Raw genomic sequence first — 21,658 nt, 5'->3', positions numbered from 1 at the left:
AAAAAGTTTTTCTTAAAAAAGATCTTTCGTAAGAAAAATTCTTTCGTAAAAAAAAGTTGTCCGTAAAAAAAATTCGTCAAAAACGGGGCGTAAAAAAGGGCTCATAAAAACGTTTTTTTGTAAAAAAAAATCACTGATGGTACCTCTTAAGGATATAGAGGTAAATGAACAACTCAAATTTGTAGACAAGCCTCTACAGATTGAAGACAGGAAGGTTAAGAATCTCAAACACAATAGATTAATTCTGGTCAAAGTAAAATGGGACTCCAAAAGAGGACCAGAATACACATGTGAACTCGAATCAGAAATGCAAAGGAAATATCCACACCTGTTCCAGTAGACCTCGAGGACGAGCTCTAAAACAAGGCGGGGAGAATATAACAACCCTAAACCGACACTCTCGAAATATTTTCGATACCCTAAAAATATATTGAAATGTCCCAATATGTCTTAGAATATAACCCGTACGCGAAAACCGAGCCCAAAATGCGTTAAAACATTAAAAATAAAATAAAAACAAAAATAATTGGGTCGTCGCGGGGCGCGACGCCCCTTGCCTTTAGTCGACGCGGGCCGCGACGAGCTTGGACACCCGCCCTCCTCCGAAAGCCGCCACGTGGCGACACGTGGCGAAGCTATACCGGTGACACATCACAGCTAGGGCCTACGACCCCTAGTCGCGGGGCGCGACGGCCCCTCCTGATGTCCGTCGCGGGGCGCGGCGGTTTGGCCGACCAGCCCTATAAAGTTGGAGCTCTGCAATTCATTTTCGTCGCTCAATTTCTTTTCTTTCTTACGAATTTCCACATAGTAGAAGCTATACTCGGGTATAATACCCCCTAAATAACGAGGTTCTGCTCCGTTGTAAGTATCATAACCCCCTGGATACGTATTAGATACTCTACCCGATTGATCTAGGGTTCCGTAACGGCTGTCGTGGTTCTGCCCGACGTAGTCGTTGGAATGTCGTCTCAGGGAGGGTATTACTAATGTTAAAATGGGTTATTATACAAACACGTGTGCATTTGTGTAAATTATAGATAATTCCCAGGAAACCCTTACAGAAAATCTAAGACAGCAATGTGAGTAATCTCCTTTTTGCAAACTGTTTTTACAAAACCTCACACGATTAATTATACATTAAGCAGTCATTGAGTATTTGTAAGGATATAATTACAGTCGGTAAATTTGGGGTTTTGTATACAAAATTTGTTACTGCCTTGCAAGGAGTAACATGACCATAAGTCGGAACGACAGTACCGTGGGTGGTAATTGATATGACTTGGAAACAAATGTAGTTGCGAGATGGCCCTCAGTACTGTACAATGGTATTATTTAAAACTTGATTGAACTGGGATTCACTCACCAGTATTTCCCACTGACAAAATATTTTTAAACGCGTTTCAGGTAACAAAATGTGAAAGCCAACTAGAAGCCAGCTGGACAGCACTGAAGGCTTGGAAAAGTGGCAATAAAGTTACCTAAAAGAAATAGATGTTTTTACTAAATAAAAAAATAGGATTTATTCCTATGAAAATGTGTGTACTGAAAACTTGGGTTTTATCCCATGCGTTTAATATTATGAAAGTGTGGTATTTTACTCTGATAAAATATTTCCTAACTACGGTCCTGATGAAATTTCCGCTGCCAAATTAGACAATAACAGGATACCACCTAAACTGGCCGCGGCCGCCCGTTCCCGGGTAGCAAGGGGAAGGGGGTTGCGACAGAAGGTGGTATCAGAGCTAAGCCACTGATTCATCCACAGAAGTGTTCTGCTGACACCAAATTGTTAGGAAATAAATTACGGGAATACGTGCATAACTGTATTTTCCTGTTATGTGTTATTTGAATATTTGTTAGTTCACAGTATGAGCGACCAAGGACCATCTGACGCGTTCCGTCAATTGTCTGGTTCGCCTAGAAGCGAAGGTGCCTCTTCTCAGCATGCCCTCTCGGGGTACTCTGCTGATACGGAAGAAGGAATATTTGTATTTAAGGCTCAATCTGAAGGGCCATTTCCTCAGGAAAAGAGGGGATGGTTCAGTAGGGGAGCACACGAGCGTAGAAAGCGTATGAAAAAGTTACAAGACCAGAGAGCACCAGCCGCAGCTAAAAGAGAAACCGATGCTTATGCCCAGGATATGCTTAATAGGGGTATAGCCAATATCCACATCTTAGTAACCACTGCAGCTGACCCGAACCTGGAGCAAATGTTAGCACCTCAACCACAACCACCAATTCCTGACCAACTAACGGAGATAGAAAACCCTGAAAATCAAGTATAAATGCATGATTTCAACCCGGAGGAAATACCTAGGGTACCCGCATCAAATCCCTTAGACCCAAATTACGACCCATGGTGGGACGACAATAGGGACTATGTGCAACGTTACCCGATACATGAAGACTTACCCATGCCGAACCTAGGAGCCTACCCAGGGTTAGACCCTCTAGATCCCTATTACGATAATGATGTATTCATTAGGGAGATTCTAGAAAATCCTTACCCATACCAGGCCCCTATACCCCCATACCAGGAACCCACACCCCAGATTCCGAACCCAGTCCTAGAACCTGCACCCCCAATGAGTGCAGAAAACGTATAAGAACTTAGGACATTTGGTGAGGAAATTTTAGAAAATAGTGAAAGGATGAGACAGGTGGGAGAGCAACTCGTCTGGAAGTACGACGAGCGCAATATGGATTTCTGGATGAATCCATATCCGTAGAAGTGATGAGGGAAAAGGTTATAATAATAATATAATATAATAATAAAATATGTGTGTATGTGTATGAAAAAAAAACTACGGATGCCTATTACTAGTAGTGTAACATTAAATTCCAGTCGGTATTGTAATTTTAATTTCAGTACTGGTGTGTAATAGATGCATATTATATGAATAGAGTAAAGTCGCAATGATTGACGCTTTTGACCAAAGTGCATGACATGTGATTGGCTATATTCAAATATTATTTGTGATATTAATGTGTGGTAAATGTTTAAAATTCAGATGGACCACGAAGTGAACCAGGAAAACCAGAGTGATAACCACCCAAATAACGATAATCTGAATAATGAGAATCCGAACAACAATAACAATGGAAATCAAGTGGATAATAGTGCCATCCAACACATAGTGGCACAAGGAATAATAGATGCAATGCCATTTATTATCCAAACTGTTAAGGAATCCGATAATAAAAGTAAACATAGCAGTAAGCGACCAACTGAACCAGAGCACAACGTAAACAATGGACCGTACTTCAAGTGCCCATTCCCAAAAGAAAAAGAACCATGCCTTATGGTTGTTCTTACAAAGAATTCTGGTCCTGCAAACCAATAGAATTCTCGGGCAATGAAGGACCCATTGCAGCTCTACGCTGGATAGAAAAGACTGAGGCTGTTTTAAAAATAAGCAAGTGTGCTGAAGAAGATAAGATAATGTTTGCCTCAAATCTGTTTAAAAACTCACCTTTAGAATGGTGGAACACTATCCTCCAGTCAAGAGGAAGTGATAGGGTATACAACATGGAATGGGAGGAGTTTAAAAATATGGTAGAAAGGAAATTCTGCCCTCCCAATGAAAAGGAACAGATAGCAAATAAGTTTCTGAACCTAAGGATGACAGGGGTAGATAGTAAGGGATATACTACCATATTCTTTGAATATGTTAGAATAGTACCAACCCTTGCATCACCTGAGCCAGTATTAATATCCCGATACATCTGGGGATTAATTGGAGAGATTAGACATGTAGTCAAGGCAGCTAGGCCCCAAACCATAGAAGAAGCGGTAGAACTCGCAAACACCTTGACAGATGAATTAATCCATACTAGAGAAGAAGACCAGAGGAGAAACCTAACCCAAAGGCTTACTCAAGAATTCCGTTCTAGGAATTCCAACCGTAGGAACTTAGGTTCTACATCTGCACCAAACTGCAAAGCCTGCAGAAAGAAGCATTCAGGAAGATGCTCCACTTACTGCAATTTCTGCAAAGTACCAGGGCACAAGGAAGAAAATTGCAGAAGGAAACCTACTAATGGACTGTGCTTCAATTGTGGAGAAAAAGGCCACATCAAGCCAAATTATTCGAAATTGGCTCCAGCTGCGAATAACAAGAACACTAAAAATGCTAGAGCATTTGTTCTGACTGCAGATGAAGCCAGGATGATTCCGGACGTGATAGCCGGTACGTTTTTAGTTAATGATGTTTTTGCTAAAGTATTATTTGACTATGGTGCAAACCAAAGTTTTATTAATACTTCGTTTTGCAAACTTCTAAATCAATCATTAACTAAACTCCCACAAGAATGTCTAGTAGAGACAACCAATGGGGAAACGGTTAGGATTTCTGAAATCTTGCAGGGAGCAAGAATAGAATTTTTAAATCAAAAGTTTATTTCAAACCTTTACCCAATGCATCTGGCAGGATTTGATATTGTATTAGGAATGTGTTACGGCCCCCGACCCGGTTTGACCCGTTTCAGGAGCCGCGGGACAGAAATCCCGTGATATTTATTTAATTGAGTTTAACAGCGGAAGTTTATCATCAGGATCGTTGTAAAGCTAAAAACTTTTCCCGATTATTTTATTTCACAATTCGGGATAAAATCCCGGTAATTTACAATAACATAATTTTACTGATAAATCTTTATTTTTAGAAAACATATTTCTCTATTTTATAATGAGCCACTTTCTTAAGCTTGAAATGCACCCCAGCACTTTTCCTGAATTACAATAGATCACCTGAAACATGTTTGAAAAAGGTTTTGTCAGCGGGAAATACTGAGTGAATCATTCAGTTTACTAAAATGACTCGTTTATTATAATTTACAGTATTAAGAGTTTTTACACATGTTTCTGATATCTACCAACTACCCACAGTATTTGTCACTTGACCGGATCTGTGACTGTGGTCATATCATCATTGGCTGCCCCAATGAATGACGCTGCCCCAATGAATGACGTATATCACTTTTTTTAGGTTCGCCCACCTAATGTGATTTAAAACAGTAGTAATGTGCACAATACCCCACATACTGGCTGTAATTTGGTGATTACATAAACTTAATCACTGTAATTTATAATTCTGAAAATGATTTGGAGTATTGTAAAACAGTTGATAAAAAGAGAATGACTCACATTGCAGATTTAACACGGACAGAATATGGTTTAGCCTTATTAACCTAATTTAAATAATAATGCACTCAAAACCGGGTTAGTGATCAATACAGCATTTACGATAACTCACGAGATCAAATTCTCACAACGAACGACAAAGTGCAATACTTAAACATCCATCGATTTAACGACGAACGACAAAGTATAACCCTATGTGGGCGGCACTTAAACATCCATTGGATATATTGATCAGTCGGAAAATGAATTATAATAGCGATCGAGTGATTACCCTGTTTTGCGGCAGCAATTCGATATTAGTGTGTGTTTTGGGACTGTTTCTGCTTATAACGTACTCTACACAACGAATTTCTTCGTCGAATTAACAACAGAAAGCAAGTCCCAATGTCTGCTATTTATACTGATTTTTGGACAGGCTTACGGACCGTATGCCATTTCCCCTTACGGTCCATAAGGGATGCAGTCTAATTATATAGGCTAGCTGGGTTCGGGACTAGCTTGCATGACTCAACATGAAAACAAATTTCAAATTGGACAACGTATTTTAGAGATAATTATCACTAGGGTTTAACCCCCCCCCCCCCTGAGTTTTAGGGGCCCTGATCCTAATTCCGATTGTTCTGAAAATTTTAGGGTTAGTGCAGAATTACTTGGGTGTCTCAATTAGGGTTTTCTTATTGACTAATTATCATCCTAATTATGGATTTTAATAAGAGTTATTACATCCTCCCCACCTTAAGAAAAATCTCGTCCTCGAGATTCACTAAAATAGATGAGGGTATTTCTGCTTCATTTTTTACTCCAGTTCCCAAGTATATTCTGGTCCCCTCTTTGAATTCCATTTGACTTTTACCAGTACTAGTCGCTTGTGTTTGAGAACTTCTATTTGTAAGGGTTTCTCTATGAATTTTAACTTTTCATTTACCTCCACATCTTGAAGAGGTACTACCAGGGATTCGTCTGATAGACATTTCTTGAGATTGGATACATGAAATACATCATGTACTCCAGCTACTTCTTCTGGTAGTTGTAAGCGATAAGCTACTGGTCCTATTCGTTGGATCACTGGGAATGGTCCAACATATCTTGGACTCAGTTTTCCTTTCTTACCGAATCGTACTACTCCTTTCCAAGGAGATACTTTCAAAAGTACTTTGTCTCCTATCTGGAATTCTAGTGGCTTGCGGCGATTATCTGCATAGCTTTTCTGACGATCTCTGGCTGTTTTCAATCTTTCCTTGATTTGAGTTATCTTGTCTGTGGTTTCTTGTACGATCTCTGGACCTGATAATTGACTTTCTCCTATTTCCGCCCAACATACGGGAGTTCTGCACTTGCGTCCATACAGTGCTTCGAATGGAGCGGCCTCGATGCTTGAGTGATAACTATTGTTATAGGAGAATTCGATTAATGGCAAATGGTTATCCCAATTACCACCAAAGTCAATTACACAAGCTCGGAGCATGTCTTCTAGAGTTTGGATCGTCCTTTCACTTTGTCCGTCTGTTTGTGGATGATATGCAGTGCTTAAATTGAGTCGGGTTCCCATTGCTTCTTGGAAGCTTGTCCAGAAACGGGAAGTGAAACGACTATCTCTATCTGATACAATGGAGAGTGGGACTCCATGTAAGGATACTACTTCATCCACATACAACTTGGCTAACCTTTCCATGCTAAGAGTTTCTTTCATAGGTAGAAAATGAGCAGATTTGGTTAATCGGTCCACAATTACCCAAATCGCATCATTACCTTTTCTGGTTTTGGGTAACTTAGTAACAAAGTCCATTGTTATGAGTTCCCATTTCCATACAGGCATTTCTAACTGTTGTAGTAGACCTAAAGGTTTCTGATGTTCGGCGTTAACTTGTGAACAGGTTAGACACTTAGATACGTATTCGGCTATATCCTTTTTCATTCCTATCCACCAGAAATTCTTTCTTAAATCTTGGTACATTTTATTGTTTCCTGGATGTACAGTATACCTAGATTTATGAGCTTCCTCTAAAATCTTCGATCGTAAATTTCCCTGTTTAGGTACCCAAATTCTGCTTTTGTGGAATTTCCAAATTCCATCATTTCCTTGTTCCAATTCTTTTAGGTAACCTTTCATTCCTTCGGCATCGTCCTTGATTGCCGTTTCCTGAATTTCCTTTAATTGTTCCATTAAATCTACTTGTAGATTTATTCTAAGAGCACGGACTCGCCTTTGCTTCTCGTGATACTTACGACTTAAGGCATCTGCGACTACGTTTGCCTTTCCTTCGTGATATTGAATATCACAGTCGTAATCACTTAGGATTTCCATCCATCTTCTTTGTCTCATATTTAACTCTTTTTGCCCAAATATATACCTTAAACTTTTATGATCTGTATAAACAGTAAACTTACTTCCATACAGATAATGTCTCCATATCTTAAGGGCAAAAACTATAGCTCCTAATTCTAAGTCATGAGTTGTATAGTTTTCCTCATGCTTTTTCAATTGTCTGGAAGCATACGCAATTACCTTCTTGAGTTGCATTAACACACATCCGAATCCTAATTTTGAAGCATCACAATATACTTCAAAATCTTCTGTTCCTTCTGGTAAGGCTAAGATTGGTGCATTGGTTAATTTCTGCTTTAAAATTCTGAAAGCTTCTTCTTGTTTAGGTCCCCATTCAAACTTAATGGCTTTACAGGTTAGCATAGTTAATGGTATGGCTATCTTGGAAAAATCCTTAATAAACCGTCTATAATACCCGGCTAAACCTATAAAACTTCTAATTTCCATTGCGGTTTGCGGAACCTTCCAATTGGTAATTGCTTCTATCTTAGCAGGATCTACGTGAATACCTTCATGATTCACCATGTGTCCTAAGAATTGCACTTCTTGTAGCCAAAATTCACACTTCGAAAATTTGGCATACAATTTTTCTTTTCTTAACAAAGTTAAGAGTGCATGCAAGTGCTGACAATGTTCGTCCTGACTTTTTGAATAAATAAGTATATCGTCTATGAAAACAATTACAAATTTATCCAAATATGGTTTACAGATTCTGTTTATCATGTCCATGAATGCTGCAGGTGCATTAGTTAACCCAAAGGGCATAACTGTAGACTCATAATGTCCATACCTAGTTCTAAAAGCAGTTTTAGGTATGTCTTCTTCTTGAACCTTTAATTGATGATATCCGGAGCGCAAGTCTATTTTAGAAAAGTACCTAGCGCCTTGTAATTGATCGAAAAGATCATCAATCCTAGGTAATGGGTATCGATTCTTAATTGTAACCTTATTTAGCTCTCTATAATCGATACACATTCTCATTGATCCATCTTTCTTTTTCACAAACAACACTGGTGCACCCCAAGGGGATGAACTAGGTTGTATAAATCCTTTCCTTAGTAATTCTTCTAATTGCTTCTTCAATTCTAGCATTTTGGTAGGAGCTAATCGATAGGGTGCCTTGGCTATCGGTGTAGTTCCTAGAATTAGATGAATCCTGAATTCTACCTCCCTATCTGGTGGTAACCCAGGTAAATCTTCTGGAAATATATCTGGGTATTCTGAGACTACAGGAATTTCCTTAAGTTCTTTACCTTTAGTACTAATGATTACTGAAATCATATATACTATTCCTTGTTTTCGTTCATAATTAGCAACTTTCATTACTGATATGAACTTCAGTGGCTTTCGAGGTTTATCTCCTGTAATCATGATTACTTCTCCAGTAGGTGCTTGAATTTCTATGGAGTTTTTATCACAAATGATTTGAGCATGGTTGGCTATTAACCAATCCATTCCTAATACAACATCAAATTCAGCTAATTTCATAGGTAATAGGTTTGCATCAAATTTATGACCTGAATGTTCTATTTCTACTTTTTGCAAAACCTGATTGATTTTTACTGAATTCCCATCTGCGGTTTCGACTGTAAAAATCTGCCTAATGGTAGTTAAGGGTAACTTAAGAGCTTGGCAGAATGAAGTATTTATTAAACTTTGGTTTGCACCAGAGTCAAACAATACTTTTGCATAAACGTCGTGAACTAAAAACGTACCGGCTATCACATCCGGGATGAGTTCTGCTTCTTGAGTGGTTAGCTGGAATGCTCTGGCATTCTTCTTAGTAGCTCCTTCGGTCGCCTTGGTTTTGTTGTCCACTGGTTTGACTAACTTAGGACATTCTGTTTTGAAATGTCCGGCTTCTCCACAATTGTAACAAATTATGGATTTCTTTCTGCAGTTTTCTTCACGATGTCCTATCGTTTTGCAAAAATTGCAAATTTTATTACATTTTCCAAAATGTTTCTTTTTGCAAATTTTGCAGAATGGCAAAGTCGAAAATTGCCCTGCTCCTCTTTTCTTGAAACTACTATTACCCATCCTAAATCCTTGGGTAATTTTCTGAGCTAGTTCCTTCTTCCTGTCTTCATCTCTTGTGCGTATCAATTCATCAGTCAGAGTGTTAGCTAATTCTACAGCATCGTCAATAGTGCGAGGTCTCGCAGCCTTAACGATATTGCGAATTTCGCTAATTAATCCCCAAATATAGCGAGAAATGAGTACCGGTTCTGGCGAAGCCAGTGCTGGTACCACTCTAGCATATTCAAAGAATGTCGAAGTATAACCACGACAATCTACACCTATCATCCGATGATTTAGGAACTTATTTGCCATTTGTTCCTTTTCATACTCAGGACAGAATTTTCTTTCTACAAGATTCTTAAATTCTTCCCAAGTCATAGCATAAGCCCTATTTCTTCCTTTAGCTTGTAACACAGTGTTCCACCATTCGAGTGCTCCTTCTTTAAACAGATTTGATGCGTACATGACATTATCATCTTTGGCGCACTTACTGATTGCAATTACTGCTTCGGTTTTCTCTAACCAACGCAGTGATGCAGTTGCCCCTTCATTGCCTGCAAATTCAGTGGGTTTACAAGCAAGGAATTCTTTGAAAGTGCAACCAGGTGTTGCAGCTTTCAGTTTCTTAGGGAGCGGCATGTGTTGAGATTCATTATCATGATTAACATGATTATTGCCCCCGTTTATACTATTACTGAAGTTATCTTCAGAAGTACGTTTACTAGGAATGATATGTTGCAGTTCGACTGGACTTTTTACAGCAGCAACGAATGCTGGAATAGCATTGGCTGTCCCTTGAGCAACAATATTTTCAATATCTTGTCTAGTCATATATTGATCCCCTGGATGTTGCTCCGACTGATTAACCTCATTTACCGGTTCATTACCAATATTTGCCATCCGATAATATATATATATATTTTTTATTAGTATTTGATAAATAGCAATTACACACAAACAATCAAACAATAATACATGTATAGTCAAAACTATCGATTTCTCGATTCCATTTTATATTTGTTATAGTATGCATCAATACACGCCAATATTTTACAAAGTTTTTTTCGTAGTTATGTTACAGACTGATTTCACTATTTCTTTTATTGTTACACCACTATAGTTTTACCACCCTCCTATCTCTCGCAACTTGTCGTCCTAAAAACGAAGTTCCCTTTCATCATACTTCCAGGCAATTTGTCCCCCTATCTCCCTGATTATATTTCCTGCATCCATCAATTCCTCACCATAATGGCGAAGTTCAGCCATATTTTCGTTACTCATTGGTGGATTAGGTAGGGGTTCTGGATCGAATTGTGGAAAAAAAGAATAAGGGTCGTTTGACAATATTTTGAAATTGCCAATCATTTGTCCATCATTCGTCCATTTCTACAGGTTGAGAGTGGACTATTGGTTCTTGGATTGCTGGTTCAAAATTCATAGGGAGTGGATTTTTCACTAGGATAGGTAAAAACATTAGTATTGACAGGTTGAATAGTCTCACAGTTTGCCAATAGAAAATCTATTTCCTCCTGAAAAGTTATTCCCTGGTTTTGGTTGGAGCTCTCTCCAATTTCTATCTGAGTTGGTCTAGAACCTTGTCCTACTTCCATTTCTATTTCTTTAGAATATTCCTCAAACTGTATTTCCATTTGCCTAGAATCTTTCTTGACTTTAGTTTCCATCTCTTGCTGTTTAGAATTTTCTTTGATTACAATTTCTTTTCCTTTTACTAAAGGGTTGTTTATTTTAGGAAGTTTTGTGGCTGGCTTTTTCCTACGGATACGACTACCCCATACATAATTCTTTCTTTTCTTTCGTTTTGGCTTTGTCAAAGGTGGAGCATTGAATTCTACAGGTTGTTCCACATCAGCAAAGTATCCAGTGAAATCTTTGGAAACTTCTACATTCACCGGGTAAAGATCGAGGTTCTGAAAGGCTTCAGATATCTCATTCATGCTGTGTAGCATATATGCAAAATGCACAAAATACTAAGTTAAAACTTTGGAACAAAGTTTAACAAATAAACATTGAAGTTTTATTGCACACTATTTGTACAAAATAACAGGAAAGAACACACTCGGATTTATTTATTTATTTACTGGGAAGTGCTATTACTAGACTTAGGGTTTTTAAAGATCTGCATGTTCTGCTACTGTAGCTAGCATATACAAATTTGCCCATTTCTCATCTAGCTTGTCTTCCCAAGGTGATTTATTGATTAATTCCTGGGTTTCCCTTTTAATCCTCTTTTCTCGGATTTGCTCTTTACTTTTCTTAATAATCATACTCCTTTTTCTAGGAGAAAGCGGTTTCTCATATTGTGCTTTTCGCACAAATATTCCTTCTTCAGGAATTGTAGGGAGTTTTGAAGATTTGTTTTGGGATGAACTTCCCTCTTCGTAGATTGACCTATCTAATTTAAGATAGATATTTTGCAGCTTTTGCTTACCCATATTGTAACTAACACATAGTCAGTTTAATATAACACATAATCACATAAATAGTAATCAGGAAAAATTAAGTATCTCTAAATACTTAATTAGCTTAACTCAGTGGCTCAAATTCCACCTCATTTCTGTCACGGCCCCCGACCCGGTTTGACCCGTTTCAGGAGCCGCGGGACAGAAATCCTGTGATATTTATTTAATTGAGTTTAACAGCGGAAGTTTATCATCAGGATCGTTGTAAAGCTAAAAACTTTTCCCGATTATTTTATTTCACAATTCGGGATAAAATCCCGGTAATTTACAATAACATAATTTTACTGATAAATCTTTATTTTTAGAAAACATATTTCTCTATTTTATAATGAGCCACTTTCTTAAGTTTGAAATGCTCCCCAGCACTTTTCCTGAATTACAATAGATCACCTGAAACATGTTTGAAAAAGGTTTTGTCAGCGGGAAATACTGAGTGAATCATTCAGTTTACTAAAATGACTCGTTTATTATAATTTACAGTATTAAGAGTTTTTACATATGTTTCTGATATCTACCAACTACCCACAGTATTTGTCACTCGACCGGATCTGTGACTGTGGTCATATCACCATTGGCTGCCCCAATGAATGACGTATATCACTTATTTTTAGGTTCGCCCACCTAATGTGATTTAAAACAGTAGTAATGTGCACAATACCCCACATACTGGCTGTAATTTGGTGATTACATAAACTTAATCACTGTAATTTATAATTCTGAAAATGATTTGGAGTATTGTAAAACAGTTGATAAAAAGAGAATGACTCACATTGCAGATTTAACACGGACAGAATATGGTTTAGCCTTGTTAACCTAATTTAAATAATAATGCACACAAAACCGGGTTAGTGATCAATACAGCATTTACGATAACTCACGAGATCAAATTCTCACAACGAACGACAAAGTGCAATACTTAAACATCCATCGATTTAACGACGAACGACAAAGTATAACCCTATGTGGGCGGCACTTAAACATCCATTGGATATATTGATCAGTCGGAAAATGAATCGTAATAGCGATCGAGTGATTACCCTGTTTTGCGGCAGCAATTCGATATTAGTGTGTGTTTTGGGACTATTTCTGCTTATAACGTACTCTACACAACGAATTTCTTCGTCGAATTAACAACAGAAAGCAAGTCCCAATGTCTGCTATTTATACTGATTTTTGGACAGGCTTACGGACCGTATGCCATTTCCCCTTACGGTCCGTAAGGGATGCAGTCTAATTATATAGGCTAGCTGGGTTCGGGACTAGCTTGCATGACTCAACATGAAAACGAATTTCAAATTGGACAACGTATTTTAGAGATAATTATCACTAGGGTTTAACCCCCCCCCCTGAGTTTTAGGGGCCCTGATCCTAATTCCGATTGTTTTGAAAATTTTAGGGTTAGTGCAGAATTACTTGGGTATCTCAATTAGGGTTTTCTTATTGACTAATTATCATCCTAATTATGGATTTTAATGAGAGTTATTACAGAATGGATTGGTTAATAGCCAATAAAGCCAGTATTTTATGTGATCAAAAGTCAATTCAAGTGAATTCACCAAGAGGTGAACAGATTACAATTAAAGGAGATAAGCCGTCTAGGTCCACAAAATTCATCTCTATGATGAAAACTGTAAGTTATATAAGAAAAGGATCTATAGTGTATTTGATTTCTATAATCACTAACGCTAAAGGAAAAGAACTGAAAGATATTCCAGTGGTATCTCAGTTTTCAGATGTCTTTCCAGAAGAGTTGCCAGGACTACCACCAGACAGAGAAGTTGAATTCAGAATCCATCTGCTACCCGAAACAGCACCAATTGCCAAAGCACCTTATCGTTTGGCACCCGCAGAAATGCAGGAACTGAAGAAACAATTAGACGAATTGTTGGAGAAAGGATTCATACAGCCCAGCTCATCACCATGGGGAGCGCCGATATTATTCGTCAAAAAGAAAGACGGATCGATGCGTATGTGCATTGACTACCTTGAATTGAACAAGGTCACGATTAAGAATCGGTACCCATTACCAAGAATCGATGCTCTGTTCGATCAAATTCAAGGAGCTTGATTTTTCTCTAAAATCGATTTAAGGTCAGGATATCATCAATTAAAGGTACAGGAAGAGGACATTCCTAAAACCGCAGTCAGAACAAGGTATGGCCATTATGAATTTACTGTCATGCCATTTGGTTTAACCAATGCCCCAGCTGCATTTATGGACATGATGAACCGAATATGTAAGCCATATTTGGATAAATTCATAATTGTTTTTATTGATGATATTCTCATCTATTCTAAAAGTAAAGAGGATCATGCAAAGCATTTGCACGCACTTCTAAGCCTATTCAGAAAGGAAAAGCTTTACGCTAAGTTTTCAAAGTGCGAGTTTTGGTTAGAACAGGTACAGTTTCTTGGACACTTAGTCAACCATGAAGGAATTCATGTGGATCCCACAAAAATCTAGGCAATTACCAAATGGAAAACCCCTGAATCACCAACTGAGGTTAGAAGTTTCTTAGGATTGGCCGGTTATTATAGAAGATTTATTCAAGATTTTTCTAGAATAGCCATTCCCTTAACTAAGTTAACCTGTAAATCCATTAAGTTTGAATGGGGACCAAAACAGGAAGAAGCCTTTAGAATCCTTAAGCAAAGATTAACCAACGCACCTGTATTAGCGTTACCAGAAGGAACCGAGGACTTTGTAGTCTATTGTGACGCTTCTAAGTTAGGCTATGGATGTGTGTTGATGCAACGTCAAAAGGTTATAGCTTACGCCTCTAGACAACTTAAGAATCATGAAGAAAATTATTCAACCCATGATTTGGAATTAGGAGCCATAATTTTTGCCCTTAAGATTTGGAGACATTACCTTTATGGTAGCAAGTTTACCATATTCACAGATCATAAGAGTTTAAGGTATATTTTCAGGCAAAAAGAGCTAAATATGAGACAAAGACGCTGGATGGAGATTCTTAGTGATTATGATTGTAATATCCAGTATCATGCAGGGAAAGCCAACGTAGTGGCTGATGCTTTAAGCCGAAAGTATCACGAAAAGCCAAAAAGGGTACGTTCTCTTCAAATAAATCTACAAGTAGATTTAAATGATCAGATTAGAAAAGCACAAGAATCAGTAATCAAGGAGGATACTGAAAAATTAAAAGGAATGATTAAGGAATTAGAACAAGGAACAGATGGAATTTGGAAATTCCATAAAAAGAAAATGTGGATACCTAAATTAGGAAACCTACGTCATCGTATATTAGAAGTGTTAACCGAGAATTATGCAATATATTTTCAGTTATGTATTTGTATATAGTATGTATATATTGTCCCATTTCCTTTCCTAAAATTAGGCCTTAATAGTCTCCTATTTTGTATTATATATTGCAATCACTTTTATGGAATGAAGCATCGAAGTTTACACAGTCAACATGGTATCACTAGCCTAAGGAAGACCTAGGTCTTCCTCCTCTCCCACTGAAAATATATTGCATAACACAGAAAACACAGCTCTGCCATGACTCATAACACAGAAAACACAGACACGCTTGTTGGTAACACAGACAAGCCTGTTGCAACTGAAGCATCCCCTTCCTCCCTCAAGCCTTTGCATCCCGTTTACACCGTCACTAACATACAACATAAGGTACGTGTTCTTGATGATTCTAAAGTATCATATTCCTCTTGGGTGAGACTCTTTCTGCTTCACGCGAAAGGGTTTGAAGTGCTCTAACACATTGACAGTACGCCGCCACCCAAAAAGGATTCTCCCGATTTTCCCTCTTGGGAGAAAATCGACTCCATTGTACTTCAATGGATTTACGGGACGCTCTCGGATGATCTTTTGGTCCGAGCTTTAGTTGATGAATCCACCGCTCGTGAGGCTTGGCTGCGTGTCCAACGTATGTTTGTCAACAACAAAGGACCACGCTCCCAAGCACTCCAACATGAACTTGCCAACCTCACCCTTGCATCCATGCCCAACCTGAAACCTATTGCCAGAAAATTCGCGATCTCACTGACCAACTCACTGCCCTTGATTGCCCCATGAACGACCAACAACGAGTTCTTCATCTCCTCAAAGGCATTCCCAAAGAATATGACATGATTGCTTCAATCTTGAACCAATCCTTGCCCTCTTGGGAAGACGCCATTGATCAACTCATGTCGGAAGCCGGTCGTATCAAAACCCGCGACTCTGTTACTCAAAATCCCTCCCTTGCTGCTGCCATAACTACACCACCACCAACTAAATCTCAACCCGAAACCACCCCACCGAACCTACCGACCAACAACCCCAATCGGTCGTATTCACGCCGTAACCACAACACCAACCGTCACCCCAACCACACCCCAAACCACTACCGTCACACCTCCTCTCAAAACTAAAACCCAAACCAACATCCCTCTCATCACCGTAACACGCCTCCATCACCCTCCTACCCACAGCCGCCAGCCCAAACTCCCTACTACCCACCTTATTGGGCTCCTCCATATTGGACCCCTCCACCATGCCCATACCCAACGCAAAGTTGGGCTCAACCGTGGCAGCCCCACTCTTCACAAAGTTCGAGTAACAACCGCGGCAATCAGCGTCAGGCACAAGCCCATTTGGCTGAAGTCGACCCACTTCAACCAACCCAGTTAGCGGATGCAGTCCAAGCTCTTTCTGTGGACTCAGGTGATGAGCAATGGAATTTTGATACAGGTGCGTCTAAACATGTCTCTTTAAATAAAAATTTACTTGGCACGTTTTCCACTATTGCGCCAATAGCGTCAATAGTTGTAGGTAATGGCAACAAACTTCCAGTTTTGGGTTCGGGTGATTCCACTTTAAACATTGCCTCTGGACCTTTACATTTAAAATCTGTCCTCTATAACCCAAACATCGTCAAAAACCTTATTTCTGTGCGTCAGTTCAATATTGTTAATTATACTTCTATTGAGTTTGACCCGTTTGGTTTTTCTGTGAAGGATTTCAAGGATGGTACAATCCTGAGTCGTCACAACAGTACCAGTGACTTGTACCCGCTTACTCCGAATACTTCCGCCACCGCCTGCCTTGTTTCTGGTCAAGACTCTCCTCTTTGGCACCACCGGCTTGGTCATCCCGGTCAACCGGTCATGGAGACTCTTCGTTCTGGTCGTTTTATTTCCTGTAATAAAACTAAGTTGAATTCTCTTTGTCATGCTTGTCAATTATCTAAGCACAAACGATTACCTTTTTCTGATTCTATTTCGAATACTTTATCTCCTTTTGCTTTGTTACACTTTGATTTGTGGACTTCTCCTCTTTTGAGTCATGCAGGATATAAATACTATATGGTTATCATTGATGATTTTACTAACTATACATGGGTATATCCTTTAAAATTTAAGTCCGAAACCTTCACAAAATTTCAACATTTCCATCAATTTGTTCTCACCCAATTTCACTTACCGATTCAATCTTTTCAGTGTGACGTGGGAGGTGAATTTAACAACACAAATTTTAAAAACTTTGCCTCCCAACACGGCATTCAATTCCGCTTCTCTTGCCCTCACACGTCTCAACAAAATGGTAAAGCAGAACGCATGATTCGTAGACTCAATGAGATCATGTTCACTCTACTCACTCATGCTCTCACCCCCTCCTCCTATTGGGTTGAAGCACTTCACACAGCGTCTTACCTTCACAACCTTTTGCCTATCAAACTACATCATAACCGATCACCCATGTCACTCCTCTACCTTCGTGAACCATCATACGATCACCTCCGTGTGTTCGGGTGCCTATGCTACCCTAACACCTCCGCCACTCGTCCAAACAAACTCACCGACCGATCCATTGCCTGTGTCTTCCTCAGGTATCCCGCCAACTATCGTGGTTACCGGTGCTTAGACCTATCCACCGGTAAAACCATCTTCTCTCGACACGTTACATTCGACGAAGATGTGTTTCCTTTCGCCAAACCTCCTACACCACCGCCCGACCATTCTTTTCTTGATCCATCCCCACTTCTCTTCCACCCACATAATTTCTACACACCACACCCCTCATCTACCAGCCCACCTCCCGGTCTACCTCACCATGACCCGTACCCTCACCTTCCGGTCCTCCCTCCCACGGGTCGTCCTCTCCTCCTTCTGGATCTCACCCACCATCTGGCTACTCCACCAATCACCCACCACCCGGCTTTCCTCCTATCTCACCACATCGCTCTCCAACCCCACAGTAACACCCCGAAAACGGGTTTGGTAATCATACTCCGTTAATACTAAAGGACGGGTAAAGTGCCGTTAGTAGTAAAATAACCCGGTAAATAATTGGATTTAAATAAGAAATCCTAATATTAAATACAAACGAATCAAAGTTTTAAGGAAATTGAGTCTATAAGAGCCCGAGTTAACGGGACTTAAAATAAAAACGGGTTATAACTCCCGGGACCCACCAAGTAACTAGGAATATTAACCTAGTTAGTTGGCATCTTGACATAATAGAACAAATATGGCTAAAATAACCAAACTATATGATTAACAAAAGTGGAGGGGCCTATGTTGTTAAAATTGAAACTTATATTATTAGTTTTAATTAAAAACAAAACCAAACACCCGCGGTTGGATGTCTGGTCGATCAAGAACAGGAGAGGGCGACCTCCCTCATCCTCAAAACCCTAAAATTCACTAAACCCACAAATTGAAGGCTCAATCCAAGTTGAAATCAAAATCTGAACATGGAATCGTGATCACCTCGTCAAAAGGAGTCATAAGGTATGTGAATTTCATGAGAAATCTCTAGTTGAATTTCTGGGTGATCTTAGAAAATTCGAAATTGATGGTTGCATGTTTGTTATATGGATAGAATAGGAACATAGTAGTGTCTAGGAGTAAACCCTAGACAAGTATATGTTGAAATCATGCTTAGCTCAAGTTTTTGTTGATACCAAATTCATGTATGAGATGTTTTTAGGGTTTTGATTGCAAAAGAATAGTGTTATGATGTCAAGAACAAGCTTAAACTGAAAGCTGAATTCAAACGATTCTTGATCAGAATTTACAGCCGATTTGTATTGGCTGTAACCTGGACAAAACCTGATAAAATTATGTGTTTCTTGAGTCTAAAATGTAATTCCAGGAAATATCTTTAAAACCCCACTGGAATCGCATTTTTTCGACGAAAATTGAGCGTTTTATGAATTTTTCCGTATCAAAGGTTCAAGCTGCGTTTTCTGGCAGAATTTGCAGCCCATTATGAATGTCATAACTCAATTTAGGAATTGAGTTATGATCTCAAATTTGTACTGTAGAAAGTGCTAAGTGATTAGAAAAATCTCCAATTGGAATTTCGTCAATCAGATAAACGAGGAATTTTAAATGAATTTTTCCGTAAGCTGCAGTCAGAAGTGACGAATCTGATTGCAGCTTAGTTAATGAATTTTTACGAATTTTTGGTAAAGAGTTAGATCTCGAAATTTTAACACAAGGTCTAACCCTCCGAGTGGTACACCACATAAAAAACTCATAATTTTTGAAGACTTGCAAACAGGTTAAACAGGTCAACAAAAACAGCCTATTTTCAGTGATACAAAACTTGATTATTGATGTTATAAATTATGCCCACAATGTTCATATGTTGAAACTATGAATAAAACGCGTAATTTCCTAATTGATTCAATTAGGGGTGATACGTGATAATACGAAATCTAATCATAATGTAGATTTTAGTTAATTTCACGTATCATATGATTAGAGTTAGTTAACTAGTAGAAAGTTAAAATTAACCAATGACGAAGTCGAATAATGATTTCGACATAGAAAATACGTAAGGTGGAATAGTCGTATTAGTTAATGACTAATCTAACCACCTTGTGAATGATGATGTTAGTTTGACGCTAAACGAGCTAGGTGGAAGCTTGAGGACGAAGCGGGTCAAACAAATCAATAAGGAAAAGTAAGGCATAGTTTGGATGCGAGGTAAGAAAAGCTTACACCTTTATCGTAGGATATGTATTTATTTATAGATTATAAATACGACCAGGTTATATTCAAAATATGATTTTGACACGAAAAGATACGGGTCGGAACGTATCAAAAGACGAAAAACCATGTTTAATGGTAAAAATGGGTGAAATGGTAATTTGGTCATGGGATGACATAAATAAAAATGAGTTTTTGAATGGCTACTTTCTAAGTAAGCTTAAACGAATAAAAAGGGTAAAATGGTGATCTAGTCAAATATAAGCGCGAAATGTTTGGTCGTTTAGACCAAACGGGTCAAATGGTAATGTTGATACCATTTAACAATTAACGACTAATAAGTGTTTGTGGAGTTTTATGCACACAGGATAAATCGGCCTATGAATTAGCGATGCTATGAATTAGCGATTATTGAGACAAGGTATTAAAACGGGTCAATATGTTGATCCGAACCAGGTACGCATATTGTGGGTTATAGATGAGTATACAGTAGATTGTGCATAACCAAGGGGAAAGATTTAAACTTAAAAATTTTAAATCTTCGAAATAGGTCAAAAGAATTATGCGCATAGATTGGGTACTAGCCGCGTAATTCATAAAATTTACAAACCCGAATTAAAGAGTTTGAGATAAACATGTTGATGTATGCTTAATGGTTAATTAGAAACAAGCTTGTGGTTTAAAAACTCGAACAGGTCAAAAGTCTTTAAAAATGAATTTTAAAGCCAAGGGCTCGAAGCCTATTAATTTGTGAATTCATATGTTAAGTTTGAAAGCTACCGTAAGTTAAGGTAGCCACCGTAACTTACGGTAGCGAATAAATTGTTACGGCAGTTTTCTACTGCCTTACGGCAGACCAGTTTTGCCCAGTGGCTACCGTAACTTACGGTGGCTACCGTAAGTTACGGTAGAGCCCAGTCACTTTTGCTGAATTTTGCATATCATAGTTAATCGAATCCGTTTTTGAGCATAGTTTCGATTACGGCACGCGACGGGTGTAAAACCTGCAAATCCTTGTTATTTTAATTGTTTGATACATGGGACTTGTATTAACTTGTAAATAAACTATCAAAACTAACTTTTTGTTGGTTTTGATTCTAGGTGAATGTTATATGCTTCCGCATGAAGATCAAGCCACGAGCAAGAACCGAACACACCTCTCAATGAAGCTTCCGCATTCGATCTAGTTTTCTTTTAATAAAAGTGGATTATGTAAACATTTTTAACGATGTTTTGGATGTTGTAATCATGTTTAAATACTTATGATGTAAAAGTTTTTGTTAAGTGGCATTTTTAATATAAAATGCTTACTTTAATGTTATGTAAATGTTAAAAATTATTATGGATGTTACACCCACCACCCCCTGCGACATCCACGGGTACTCACCCACCTCCTCCTCCTATAGCCGAACCCCCCCCAACAAACCACCTCAAACCACCCGATGCAAACCCGGTCTCGATCGGGTATCCACAAACCCCGGGTTCCCTTTTCTCTCTACACTGAGACATCACCCACCATCTCTCCACTTCCCAAATCCCACTTGTCCGCCCTTAATGACCCAAACTGGAAAGTTGCCATGACTAGTGAATATGAAGCTCTATTGGCAAACAATACGTGGGAACTTGTCCCGAGACCTCCGGACGCACCAGTTATCCGTTGCATGTGGCTTTTCATGCACAAGTTCCACGCAGACGGCACCTTAGAGCACCATAAAGCACGTTTGG

At 38.7% G+C, this 21,658-nt stretch overlaps 1 long non-coding RNA gene across 1 annotated transcript; it reads left to right on the top strand.

Moving 5' to 3' along the window:
- Positions 1 to 18,576: 18,576 nt before the first annotated feature.
- On the top strand, positions 18,577 to 21,071 carry LOC110910091. Its single transcript, XR_002575865.2, has 4 exons — positions 18,577 to 18,727; positions 19,842 to 19,930; positions 20,301 to 20,389; positions 21,035 to 21,071. It is a non-coding gene; the product is annotated as an uncharacterized LOC110910091 (long non-coding RNA).
- The last annotated feature ends 587 nt before the right edge of the window (positions 21,072 to 21,658 follow it).

This window comes from Helianthus annuus, chromosome 8 (genome assembly GCF_002127325.2).
Source record: "Helianthus annuus cultivar XRQ/B chromosome 8, HanXRQr2.0-SUNRISE, whole genome shotgun sequence".
NCBI classification, from domain to species: Eukaryota; Viridiplantae; Streptophyta; class Magnoliopsida; order Asterales; family Asteraceae; genus Helianthus; species Helianthus annuus.
The sequence above is the reverse complement of the archived record's forward strand: the minus strand, read 5'-3'. Positions and strand labels throughout refer to the sequence as shown.